Consider the following 14,988-nt stretch of genomic DNA (forward strand, 5'->3'; position numbering starts at 1 on the left):
CTTGAATAGAAAGAGAAAGAAAGAGAGAGAGAGAGAGAGAGAGAGAGAGAGAGAGAGAGAGAGAGAGAGAGAGAGAGAGAGAGAGAGAGAGAGAGAGAGAGCGCGTTCTCACGGACAATACCCAAATGTTGAGTTCAAGCCCAGAACTGACAAGGGAGGGAGGAAGTGAGGTAGGGAGGGAGGGAGGGAAAGTGAAAGGGAGGAAAGAAGGTAGGGAGGGAGGGAGAGAGGAAGGGAGGAAAGAAGGGAGGGAAGGAGAAAGGAGGGAAGGAAAGGAAAGAAAGGAAAAAAATGAGAAAAAAATCCTCTTCCATGCTAGTTATTTGCAAATATATTTGTTAACTTTCTTTTGGCTTGCTTAGTTTAATTTATTGGAGGATGTAGGCTAGTCTAGAGAGTATGAACTGGAAAGTAAGGCTGATTTTCCTGTCAAAAATATTTTTCATGAGAAGAATAGTTATAGGAATAGTTACTTACATGCATAGAGAATAAAATGAGTAGTTTGTGGAGGCAGAGATCAGAGTGATGCATGAGCTGCCAGAAGCTGAAGGTCTCTTCATCGGTGCCAATGATGGGAGTATGGCCTTTACTGGTGCTTTGATGAGGTATCTGTAAATATTAGATACTTATTATAATATGCAAAAATGGTAATTGCTTTTTATAAACTAATACCTTTAAAAACACAAAATTAATAAAGCATAAAATTAATGAAGTAGAATAGAAAGGAAAATAACTTCAAAGGAATGGCAAAATCCAGAATTCTGTAAAATAAATATGCAATATTTCTGAAATTCTAAATTTTTAGTACTTTAAATGAAAAATCAACAAAATGTACATCAAAATAAAAGTTGAGACAACAAATAATAGGCAATATTGATTATTAAAATATTTTAAATTAAAATAAATTATCAAGAGCTCATTTGAAGAAAAGAGAAACGTTAGCTCTTCTAATCAAGAATAGTGACAAAAGAAAATAAAAAGGCAAAATCAGAAATGAGATTAACATAAAACTACCAATGGATATGCAAAAACAAATGCATAAACACATATATTAGTTCTTCAACATGTTTATGCATGGTACCCCAAATCCGCGTCTATGATTTTATCCAGTGAAAATTATCAGTCAGTTTGACAATTCACATGCTTTTTGACTAATACTCAGTGTTCATCAAAGGTAGAGGAAAAGTGAGAGGGGAGAAGATGGAAACCCGCTACCTGATCACCACCCATCACCACAATCCAAGGGCAGAATAATGAACCTCTGCCATCAGACATTTCCCTTGGAATAACTCTCATCAGTGATTTATATTCTTTTTCTCTAAAAGGACAATCAATGGCACACAAGTCCCTGACAGGGACGCTAAGCAGGTATCCAGAGGAATGGGACTAGGGGTCAAAACAGAAATGATGCAAACTGGGCAATGCATGTGTCAGAGTTAAGACCTGGGATATTTCCAGTAATCTGTCTCCTCTGATCTATTACTTCCCCCTGTCTTCTTTTCCCAACGGTTTTACTGTCAATGATTTGAGAACAGGAAAAAAAGCAAGAATTTAGAGGCAGCTGCCATTGACTTATTCTCTATGATTTAACCAGAAAATTAGGTTGAATAAAAATATAGTTGGTTATTTTACTTTATCACAACTACAATACCTAACTAAAATAAACCAAAAGTTATTCTTCTTTCAAATAATAGATATGGTATGATATAGACCAATGTGGTTGATATAGACCCATGAGGTTATCATGTAACTTTATTGCTAATTCATGACACTTAGGCTTTTTAGAGCAGCTGGTAATTTCACACAGTGTCCTGCATATTTTCCCACAATGTTATAATTTAGCTATTAATAACTTTATTTAAATTTAGCACACATGTCCTAGCCTACTTTAAGGGCTGTCAAATTATATAATTGTACCTCCTAGAAATATGGTACTTGTTTGTTTTGGTTTATTTTGTGCCTCTGGTATATCTGAGGAGCAAAAGTTTCCCCTGGTGCCTCTAGGTTAGAAGAAAGGAGAGCCAGGCCCACAGGAATAAAAATCAGTCCAGAGGTGAGCCACTGTAATGATAAGAGTCATATGGTCATTGTTCCTGGCTGCCTCTATAGCAATAATTCCCTGGACAGTGGCCCCAGACTACTAGGCATCTCTGGATAGGTGAAGAAAGTCTTAGACAACCAAGAATCACAACAAATCAGAGAAAAGCTGGATAAGTGGGACTGCATTAAACTGCAGAGCTTTTTTTTTTTTTTTTTTTTTTTTTTTTGCCAGTCCTGGGCTTGAGCTCAGGGCCTGAGCACTGTCCTTGGACTTTCTCAAGGCTAGAGCTCTACCACTTGAGCCTCAGCACCACTTCCGGCTTTTTTCTATATATGGTACCGAGGAATCGAACCCGGGTCCTCATGCATGCTAGGCAAGCACTTTAACCACTAGGCCAAACTCCTGGCCACTGCAGAGCTTTTGTATGGCAAAGGACATAGCTAGTAAATTAATTAGGAAGCCTACAGAATGGGAGTAGATCTTCACCAACCACACAATGGATAAAGGCCTCATATCTAAAATATATCAACAGCTCAAAAAATTAAATCACCCCAAAACTAATCTCCAAAGAAACAACCATCCCATTAAAAGATGGGCCAAAGACTTAAAGAGAGTCTTCTCTGAAGAAGAAACAAAAATGGCCTATAGATACATGAAGAAATGCTCAACATCTCTGGTCATAAAAGAAATGCAAATCAAAACAACTCTAAGATTCCACCTCACTCCAGTTAGAATGGCCAGGATCAAGAAAACTAATAACAGCAGATGCTGGAGGGGATGTGGCCAGGAGGGATCACTACTACACTGTTGGTGGGAGTGCAAACTCATTCAACCACTATGGAAAGCAGTATGGCAGTGCCTCAAAAGACTAAACATAGAGCTCCCCTATGACCCAGCAATTCCACTACTTGGCATTTACCCAATCATCCAGAAACAAAGACATACTAAATCCACCAGCACAACAATGTTCATTGCAGCACTATTTACCATAGCAAAGATATGGAACCAACCCAAATGTCCCTCAGTTGATGAGTGGATCAACAAGATGTGGTATTTGTACACAATGGAATTCTATGCTGCTGTCAGAAAGAATGACATCGCCCCATTTGTTAGGAAATGGAAAGTCTTAGAAAAAATCATATTAAGTGAAGTAAGCCAGACTCAAAGGAACTTAGGCTCAATGGTTTCCTTCATTTGTCATAATCAGTAGAAACCTTGGTCTCTCCTAGCAGAGATTTGCAATAGAGCAAAACCTAGATACATAAGGCCATATAGTATGATGCTAAATGAAAGGACCTCTAGGATATAGAAACAAAAGCCATATAATGAGTGATTGTTGTCCTTAATGTCCTATGTTATCTCTCATCTCTTTTGCTATTCCTTGATTATCTCATATTGTTACAGTATCTTATTTTGTTATCTGATATAATGGATATATTTGTATTTGGTTATTTTAAATTGGATAGGGAAGGGGGGAAAAACAAGATGAGGGGTAGGGGGTGGGGGGGAGGGAAATGGGGACCAAGACACGAGAAAGGGTATCAATGTACGTGAATTAATGTACCTTCTATCTCACAAACATAATGTAACCCTTCTATTAATTACAATAAAAAATATATGTCTTAGACATAGCGAGAAGGGCACTTTTCCTAGACAATAATTTTCAGCAAGAATCCTCATTGATTTATTTCTTGAGGTACTATGTGTTCCACTGATACAATTTTCAATTAATCTAGGTAAGGAATGTGCCTACCAAGACCACCCTCTTAAACCATCTGTCACCTCTGGGGTTCTGTGCTGTCTTCTCCATTGGACAGAAGTTTAAGTCCTGTGTTCCTTGAGTTCACATCCTTCTGATTTCCTTCCAGAGTTTTCTGTTCATTGACTGTTAAACATTGTTTCCAGGATTGGTTTTATTTAATGAGGAAGAATAGGAATGAATTTTCTGTCCATGAAGGCTTTGGACCTAAGACTTTCTAGCTCGTAAAACATAAAGATTAAGTAGGAAATCCTTAGTCTTTTTTTTTTCATAGCTGTGTGACTCTTTATTTTTTAAAATAATTTATTAACATTGATTTTTACGTCATATTTCAAGTGACATGTTTTTATTTAGGAAAAAAGAAAAGAAACACAGACCATTCTCCAAATTATAAACACAAAGATTCTTAAGTTATTAATTCTTACCTAATAAGCAAATTTTTAATGACAATCTCTCTGGATTGAGGATGAAAGATGAGCTAAAGAACAATTATAGTGATGGCACTGACAAAAATAATGTGTCTTATAAAGGTATAATACCTACATATATCTGATCATATAAAATAATGTTTATGAACATGAAATCCAGAAACTGAAAACAAGAGGCGATTTTTTTTCCTTTATTGCTGATTTGTGTTTTTTTATCTTTTTGTCTTGTCTGTTCATTTATCTTTGGGAGGTTAGGGCAGCACAGAAATGGAGGGACAGTGGTGAACACTTGTAGCAGTGGTACTAACTAGACACTGTTGAAAAATAATTATACAACTCATCGTGGGGAATGGAGAGAAAAACTGGGAGAGAGCCAGGAAAGTGTTGACATAGTCCAAAAAGAAATGTACTGTACATGACTTAAATAACTGCAACCCTTCTGTACATAACTTTTATAATAACAAATTTTTAAAAATGTTCAAGAGGCTGTTGGACAAGCTGGGAGAAAGCAAGGGAGGGAGTTATGTTGTTCAAAAAGAAGTGTACTCTTTGACTTATATAACTTTAACTCCTCTGTATATCATCCTTACAAACAACAAAAAATGCATATGTAAAAAATGGGTCTAGCCAGGTGCCAGTAGTTCATGCCTATAATCCTAACTACTCAAGAGGCTGAGATCTGAGGATCACAGTTCAAAGCCAGCCCGGGCACAAGAGGTCCATGAGATCCTTATCTCCAATTAACCACTAGAAAAATCACAAGTGGCACTGTGACCCAAATGATAGAGCACTAGCCTTGAGCTGAACTGCTCAGGGACAGCACCCAGACCTAGAGTTCAAGCCCCAGGACTCTCCCTCCCCCCCAAAAAAGGTCTAGAACCAGCCTAAAATCACCAGTAAGGGAGACAGTAATGGATATACAAAAGATATGTGGTGACTCAATAATAGAAGGAACCTACTCAATCCACCTGAAAACTAATAATTATAGTAAGTTTATGACTCTAAGGCATCACAGCAGGAGTTTAAGATATCATCATAAGATAGGCACAATGAGATGTTTGGGAGTGTAATTGCCTAACTATGGACTTGAAGCAATGTTATTAATTTCACACATTTCCAAGGAAGATTCTCTACTAATTCTCTAAAAGAAATAAGAAAGCTAAGAAATAAGAAAGCTCTAAGAAACAAAATAAGCAATTGTATCTAACTCATCCCGGTTAGAATGGCTATTATCAAGAAAAATAAGAAATACTGGCAGGGATGTGGCCCAAAAGGAACTCTACTACACTGTTGGTGGGAATGTAAACTTATTCAACCATTCTGGAAAGCAGTATGGAGGTTCCTCAAAAGACTAAACATAGAGCTACCCTATGAGGCAGTAATTCCATTTCTGGGAATCTATCCAATAGAGCACAAACAAGAGCACACTGAAGCTACCACCACAATTACATTCGTTACAGTATTATTTAACACATCTAAGCAATGGATTCAGCCTAGGTGCCTCTCATTGAATGAATAAATCAAGAAAAAGTGATACACACACACACACACACACACACACACAATGGGATTCTACTCACTGATTAGAAAGAATGATATTGTTCCATTCATAAGGAAATGTAAAGACTTGGAAAAATGATATTAAGCAATGGTAGCCAAAACCATAAAAACATAGTTTGCATGTTTTCCCTCATTTGTGGGAGCTAGAATGTGCCTATAAATCTACAAGTAAACACATGGGTGGTAAGCAAGGGGCTACAAGGGAATTAAGTGAAGTGTAATCTACTCTATGGAGAGGTCAAATAGAATGATTCTTTCAAAAATTAAGTTAAAGTCTAACAAAATAAGTACCAACAAATGAATACTTGCAAGAGTGGAAGGCTGAGCCAGAAGGAGAGGAGTAGAAGGGGAGAGCAGGGCTGGGGGTGAGGGGGTAGGAATTCAGGCAAGAATTCATTATATATACCATGGAATTGTGAAATAGAAGGGAGGGGGTAGGTCTAAACAGGATGAAGATGCTGAAACAATGACACAGATCAAGGTGCATTGTACACATAAAGTACTTTGTTAAAAGAAAAAAATGAAATTATGATCAGTAAGGGGAAAGGGTAGTTTGAAGGGGTGGATGAGAAGGTTGACAGGGGTAACACTGATCAAGATGCACGTTGTTCATAAACTGCTTCGATGAATGGTAACTCTTCTGTACAACCACTTAAAGATAATAAAAATATTCAAAAAATAGGAAGGAGCACTAAGAAGCAGAGTACACAGTCCCAGAAAAGCTACAGATACATGAGGACATCTCAGCAAGTACTATAAATGGCCAAAGGATAATAATGGTCAAAATAATTAGGAAACAGAATTTCAACTGATGCTGGCCTGTGCTTCCTGACTTTTTCCTGGTATTCTGATGCTCTGATTCTTTTTTTTTTTTACTTTTAATTTAATTTTTAAATAAATTTTATTTGTCCGGTTACATTAACACCGTAGTGAGTGCATTTATTGAACATTGTTATCTTTTCCCATGTTATCCTCCCACTCCACCTCCCCCACCCCATCCCATTTCTAATATATTGTCTTGTGAATATTACTATTACATCGGTTTATCATTTGTCCTTTGTTTTGTCATCTGGATTGGGAAATGGGGACAAAAACATGAGAAGGGGTATCAATGTATGAGAGTTAATACACCTACTACCTCCAAATATAACTCGAACCCCTCTATACATTACAATAAAAAATAAGTACATCGATGCTCACAAGACACTACATTGGAAATGAACTTTACAACTTGGGGGATAGGGAGTCAGGGCGGAGGAGGAAAATGGTAGAAAAAGGAGGGAGGGGGTAACAATGTTCAGCAAGAAATGTACTCATTACCTTACATATGTAACTGTAATGCCCCTGAACTTCACCTTTGATACCGGGTGTATTGCAGATACATTTAGTTGTTTTTTTGAATTAGAGGATGGAAGGGGATAAACTAGACGATGCTCTGATTCCATGTTTCCCCAGCACCTCAATTTCACCAACATGAGATCCAACTACAGGAAAATGAAAGGAGGAGAATATTTTGACTTGGTAGAAGAATAGCAAAGTGACTAGAAACAGAATCAAATCTATTAATACTACCTAGACTTGGTCAATTCTTTTCTGCTAACAGGTGAAACTGTAACATCAAGATCAATTTAGTTACAAATCTAATACCTAATCTTCTTTTGATATCTAACTCTGTGGACTTCCTTACAACAAAATGCATAGAATGAAAATAAATTTGTTGTAAAATGCAAATATATTTAGATTTGTGATAGCCTTACCTAACTATAAAAGCATGTGGTAAACAATTAGCCCTGAATAGCTGCATATTTTTTAACAACACATATTCCATATGATTTGACCTGTTTTGTAATGTGTTGTGATAGTATACTCTGTTCTGTAAGCACAGACTAACACCTGTTTTCTCTTCCTTGCTTTTGGAGGTGAGATAATTGTAAGTAGAACTTTTAGAAAGTTAAATATATATATTCAAAAATGAAAATATTCTCAGCATTTAAATAGACAAATAATTTCCTAAAATTATCTGACAAAGACAAAACAACATTTATCTGACAATGCTTTGAAATGTTAAAAATGCAGTATATTTGTAAAAAGTCATGTACAGCTACATCTCAGATTGAAGATATTTACACCTTGACTACCTATGGGTCAAATACATGAGTTTCTCTAACACACACACACACACACACACACACACACACACACACACAGAGGGCCATCTCTTCTATGAAGGTTTCCTAGATTAGCAGTAAGTATGATTCCACATCCACAGCTCTAGGCTTCATCTATTCTCTGCAGTTATATTTCTATAACACTTGTAGCATTGCCTTAGTTATTTTCTTTGTTTGTTCAGTGGATCTTTTATTATCTTTAATTAGCTTTACAAACAAGATGCCATTTATGAATATGGTTCATTTTGATCTGTCATCCCTTTTTAATACTCTCATCCACTCTCCTCCCAACCCACGCTTTATCTCACTTTTCTTAATTTTTAGGATGTTGGGTTTTTTGCCATTTAACAAAGTAGTTTATGTATACAATGCATCTTAATCTATGCCATAATTTCAACATTTTTCACCCCACTTTGACAAACCCCTTCCCTTATTTTTTCTCAGTTTCTTGGTATATACACAATGAATTCTGGACTACATTCATCGCCCTCCCTTTCCTGCTTTCCTATTTGCAAATCACTTACTCCTTTGTCCCACATTACTCTGTTGTAAATACTCAGTTCCTGGTACTTATTATGCTGGGCTTTGACTTAGTCTTTCTAAAATTATACTATTTGAGCTTTGCACAGAATCTATTATATTTCAGTTAATTTGTTTGTAACTGCTTGCATACTACCTTGTGTGTTTACTTATAAATTTATAGGCACATTCTAGCTACCTCAATGAGGGAAAACCATTCATACTGAAATGGAATGACTTGGAAGATCTATATTGTCATATGTCTTATTTCTTGTACCTGTCTTACTTTTCTATCATCAGCCTTGGGATTGTCACATATTGGCTACTTGGCCCATGTTTGTGGAAAACAAAATAAAATGGTACGAAGCCCTGATTTTAAATGACATGCTTGGTTAACTGAAGGGCTTACATATTTAATGTGAATTAAGATGGATAAACTCCAAAAAGAAAAGAGACAAAGCAAAAAGAAAAACTGGGTTAATAATCCCACATAAATTTACCAAAAATTTGTAAAATGAAAGCTTCAGGATCCTGGAGTGTGCCCTGGAGTGCTTGCCTAGCATGCACAAAACCCGGGGTTCTATTCTTTGGTACCAAATACACAGAAAAAGTCAGAATTGGTGTTGTGGCTCAAGTGGTAGAGAGCTAGCTTCAAGAAAGCCCAAGGATAGTTCCCAGGCCCTGGCAGGAAAAAAAAAGCTTCTGGAAATAAAAGAGACATTTTCTATATTTGAAGAATAACCTTCTTTTCTAGATTTTGTCAAGTGTTCTATTAGAGATTTGTCACACCAGCAATTTATCTTGAAACTAGATTCCCTTAACAGTTAATTGTTTGAGTTGCATAAAAGTCATAAGAATACATTTCATTTTTTTGTCAGTTGAATTTTCTTTCACTGTAAGTTTTAACAGGAAAAGAAATTGGCTGGAATGAAGTAAAAATGGTGTAGGAAAACAAATCACCAGCTAATTATTGCAACTCAAAATACCATTTATTCCTGTGACTTATCAGATAAACCAATTTGATCTTTCATTAATATTTAATCTCAAAAATCTAACTGCAAGTCTATATCCTAGTTTACACTATGACTGACATAATCTGGAAGTCAGATTTGATTTTTAATGTTCATCTTTAAACATTTACATTTCTGCTAATAATTGAACTCCATTGTCCTTTCACAATCAATGTTGAGCCCTCTCAGTATTTGTCATGAGTTTACTAAAGAAAATTACTCATATTGGGCAGAACTTAGGTAAACCAACAAAGCAATGTGTATGAACATCTTTCACCTGGCAGAACTATCCTACAAATTAATCATCTACTCTATGACAACTAACCAATAGTATAAACCAGCAACCTTCCAGAACGCTTGGACGATCTCAAATAGGAGTAATAGTATTCCGGGACATTTAAAATTACAATTTATTTCAGCTTCATTTTATCCCCTCCCACATTCTTCTTTCAAGAATGAGGCAAGCTATGTCTACATTTGAACACAAGTGTACCCTTCTGACAAACTATTACAAAATCAGTAAGCATTCTGAGTTCTGAATTTACCTCCATGAATATAACAGAATCATAGACTGAGACTTCAGCCATTTTCTAAACTAGAATTTTTGAGTTGGATTAATAGTACCTTATATGAAGCACTTTAAAAAAAGTTGTGGATGTATTCTTTTTTGGTATTGCCATTAACAAGATTCTAAAGGATATTCACTGAGTCAGAAGCAAAGATGTAAGGTGTTTATAGTATTATAAAAAGTTGCTCAGAATGAACATTTAGATTACATCTTATGAGACTGAGAAGTATCCCATTAAAAAGTGATCCTCACACTTTAGCCTTCAACAGAATCATTTGGAAGATTTGTTAAGACAGATTGCTTTTCCTCATTCTCAGTTTCAGATTCAATGTACAAAAGATGCATGCCTAACTAGTTCCCAGTGAAACTTCTATTCATTGTACTACATCATGATAGCCCTAGACAAATAGGTGGGAAAATCTGTTTGTAATTATATCAGCCAGAAAACTAGCCTTATGCCATATGCTTTTATTTTTATTTGCTTTTATTTTTAAATTTATTGTTATTATAATTTGATGTAGAGGGGGATTATAATCACATGAGTCAGGTAATGAGTGCATTTCCTTTTGTATGGTGTCTTCCCTTCCCTCACTCTCTCCTAGTTCCTCCCTCCATCTCCATCCACAAATTACGTAGTTTACTTTCATCTCAGTGGCCAGTGCTCTCCAACTGCTAAGCTGTTTCCTTTTTTCCCCTCAAGCTCTGTGCTTGATTATAATATTACTAAAACACTAGAACTACAACTGTAAAACTTAAGAAAAACATTTTCTTCTGTTTAGACTCTAAGAAAAATTAATATTTCAGAAAGCTATATTCCCATTGAAAGGTCATTGCCAGTAATAATAATTCTAGTGTCAAACCACACACCTCAATCTGCTTGCATTTACAACTTTTACACAGAAGTATGTAGCAGAGGTTAAAACTCCTTTCAGCAGACTTGAAACCAAATATTGTTAAATTAGTATTGAGAGATGAAAATCAGAGACTCTCACTGATGTAAGCTATTTGAAAATGTTGTAACTTGTCATCCTTTTAAAGCACAAGAATAAATATTGCTTATTGAGATTACTGACATATTAAATATAGCAGTTGGTTTTCAATATTATTTTGATATCCGCAGACTTCCACTATATAACTTCTCTACATCCTACTTATACTGTTTACTTTTTCAACCGATTTCTCTTAGCTACAGTTTCTAAGTTTCTTTTGTTATTAGGAACCTATAGAAGGAATTCAGGACAGAGACTCTTGCTAATATAATGGAAAATTATTTGACTCTACACTTAAAATCAGGAACCACTTCATCTTCAATTACATTACATCCTCATCTCAATTTGTTTTGGCAATTTTATGAAGTTCATCTCCTTTTCCTATCACATATAATTTGGATGTTTTTACTGACTCTAATACTAGATTTTCTTACTTGAATATGTACCTTTATGTTTCTTTGATTTTAAAATACTTCATAATAAAATGACTCAGTGTAAATTTAAACATCCATTGTAAGAAACGACAGTTTCACTTCAGTACTTCAAGATGCCCTTTTATGGGGTTATAGCTGAACATCTGCTAACTGAAATATATATACATGTTTATTATAAATTACTTCTTAGATTCCTTTTATTTGCAGGTTAGGCATTATATCTATTTGGATGATAAACATATTTGTAATGTATCAAGTATATATCTTAGAATTTCAGAAAGAAGAAAAAGGATATTTTCCTGAGAATACACACTATTTAAAGAAATTGATTCTTCTAAAATGTGAATTTATAACTTTCAAATTCAACAACTAGAATAAAAATAGTGAAATTAATGTTATCCCTCTTTTATTTCAAGATAGATGCAAGAAGTCAAGTAGAGAGATAGTTAATTTCTGATCATGGGTTTTAACAGCAACTGAATTTTCTTTATGGCTTCAGACACAATTTTTCTATAGAAAATTTCATGTATTACTTTTCTCTATCTAAAATCTATAACCATGCAAGCGACTTTTTGGACCAAAGAAATTGTGTTGCAGATGATCCCTTTTTCATTATAGTATGCCTTTACTCTGCCTCCAAATGCAAAAAAAAAAAAAAAAAGGAGTTCAGGCAGCACTTTGAAAGTGATATGTTTCTCAGGAAAAGGCTCCACAGTGGAGGCAATCATCTTCAACTAACAAAAGAAAAGAGTGAGGAGCACAGGAAAGCAGAGAACTTAATCAATACTGAAGCCGACTAAGCACAATGAAGCACAACATTATTAATACCAACCTTCAAAAGAGCAATACTTACAATCTAGAAGGATCACGAGAACTTTGAAAGCTTGGCTCAGCCTTTATTAAGCACTCCAAGTGTACTTATCATAAATGGTTGAAAGTTATCCTTAGAATCTTCTCAGAAATTTCAACATTGGGGTTAGCTATACCCTCTCTTAAGGGGCCAAATGCAAGTTAGATGTTAAGCTTTCATTTCCTTTTCTCTACAACCCTGATCTCATTATGATAATTGACAAAAATCTTACAGTCCACGTGGTGCACAAAATACCTATCTTTAGACATTATATTTTCCACACAATTTGAGATTATATAGGAAGTGACTCCCTGAGGAAAGAACCAAGTCATCTCTTCCATCTCATTCTCATACTTGGGCTTAAGCTCATTGAATTAAATAGTATGATTAGTGATTACACTATGTAAATTTATATTTGTCTTTTAGATTTATAAAGTTATATCACAGATGTATCTATTTTTTTGGATACCAAGTAGCCATACTTCTGAATATGAAATGCTAGTATACATTATATAACAGATGTGTGATGTGACCCTATAGAATGATCTGATGGATTTTCTGCTTATTAGTAAATTTGACAATTCATTTTAAATGCTTAGCAAAATATCTGGCATGTAATCAACAAAAAATATTAGTTATTATTAGCAGTTCTAGGACTACTGTTAATATTCAAGCATTTATGTTACAGCCAAATGGAGCGGACATATGCACATAAAGACAAATAGTGACACAATAAGTACTAAATAACCATTACTGAGCTTAGCACAGACATAGATCACTATCAGCTTCATCCTCAGTGATTAGGCTTGACATGCTATGCATAAAAATTCCTGATATTACAAGAGAGCAAGCAGCTGTGAACCAACTATTGAAATAACATACATCACAAGAATGCAGGCCATTCCCAGACCACTTCCAGAAAAATACGTAGGCCACAAAATCAAAGTTAGTATGTAGTTGCTTTTTAAGAAAATGGTCTCAGGTTTTGCTGGAGCCAGCAGACAGCAAGGCGCGATTCCTGATTTAGGAGGTGAGGACAAGAAAAAAAAAAAGACAAGAAACAGATGGGTTTGGAAGGGCTACAGCTTAAGTCAGCAGCCGAAGACTGTAGCCTAAGGCTATAAGTTTAAGACTGTAGCTCCTTTTATTTCTAGTTCCAGTCTTATGTACTCTCTTAAAACCAGGAAAGTGCCAGTGGTTACATTCGTACAAAATGGCAATTAAGTCGCAGATAAGCTAAACAAGAAGAGATTGACATAGCCCAAAGTCATCATGATAACAACTTATCTTCTTGTGTACTTAGGCTTAATCAGTAGTGCAGGTCCAAGGTCAGTCTGACCCCAACAAGGTTTGTCAGGTTTTTTTTCCCCTCATTGAATCCTTGAGGATTAGTGGATAAACGACCAGACATTTCTATTTTAATGTTACTAATGAAGAAACTATCCCTTAGAGACCTGGTGACTTGCCTAGCCCCCTAACAAGTGACAGAATCTAAAGAACAACTACATAGCAATTCTCTGAACTGTACCCATTGTATTTAGTCTACTTTCCTTGAAACAATAATTCACAAACAACAAGATGGTGCAATAATAGTAAGTTTCAGACTTAACATATTGCGTGTAGTACTTGGTTTGTTGAAAAACTCCATTTAAAAAGAAGAAAATCTTTAAAAGTGACGTAACCATCAATACTGCTTTCCCATTAACCAGACACAGTGGTATCATCTTAATTTAAATATTTGCAAGCAGACAAGAAATGCTCATTTTTATTCACCATGTCTTTCCTGTCCCATCTGGCATAAGAAATTTCCTTTTGTTTGCCTTTAAACTGTGTTATACAGAAATTAATTTTATCTTACAGCTTTCACTATGTATTTCATAAGTTTCATTCTGGTTATTTCTCAGTTTCATCATCACTAACAAATTATTGTTGAGGAGAGAACTGTGCTTGTCAATGTTTCTAGCTCAGTCCATCTGATTTTTCATTAGGTCTTGTGACTAATAAAATTCATTATTTTCTTTCCAAAGTTGTCAACGGTCATTATAATTATTTTATCACAATAACACATTCTACATTGTTGTGTATTTATTAATTAGAAATTACTTTTTCAAATTGGATTATAATGAAAATAATTAGATATACTGTCGCTTAGACACATTATTGAAGGTAGAAAGAATTGACTTAATGAAGTGTATGTGGTAAATAATTAAAATTTATAATGCAAACTCTGGATTTTTAACTGTTCTTATTGAGTTTGTTCCTCATGGTTTCAATGTCAGTAGAAAAATCGGCTTGTGCATAATTTCAATTTGGTAAAGGTCAGCGATGTCTGGGAAACAAAAATAAAGAAAAGCTAACACTTTTTATTCATTGTTTCTTGATTCACTTAGACTGTCATCAAGGATATTAATGTTGACCAGATGTAATTTCTGCTTCAAAAGGATCCTACTGTAAATATTATCACAATACTATCAACTACTAGCTATTCAATATGTCCTACAAAATGAGCAGACTTGTAGGCATTTTTCATAAATATTTACTCATTTAAAACTCATTCAACTCTAGAAGAAAAATAATTCACAGAAATTACTTACTAAAAGTAAGTACAGCTTGGCAAGTACTGGACAAAGAATATGAAAGTAGGTATGCTCCCCCCTTCCCT

At 35.0% G+C, this 14,988-nt stretch overlaps 1 long non-coding RNA gene across 2 annotated transcripts in view; it reads right to left on the reverse strand.

Moving 5' to 3' along the window:
- Nucleotides 1-484: 484 nt before the first annotated feature.
- The window catches only part of LOC150065717 (uncharacterized), a 38,478-nt gene continuing 23,974 nt past the window's right edge, over nucleotides 485-14,988 (reverse strand). For both annotated transcript variants that reach the window (XR_016534795.1, XR_016534794.1), the window contains exon 3: nucleotides 485-609. This is a non-coding gene — a long non-coding RNA (uncharacterized LOC150065717). The remainder of the gene's footprint in view (nucleotides 610-14,988) is intronic.

This window comes from Megascapheus bottae, chromosome 3 (genome assembly GCF_031878675.1).
Source record: "Megascapheus bottae isolate mThoBot1 chromosome 3, mThoBot2.hap1, whole genome shotgun sequence".
Taxonomy (NCBI): domain Eukaryota; kingdom Metazoa; phylum Chordata; class Mammalia; order Rodentia; family Geomyidae; genus Megascapheus; species Megascapheus bottae.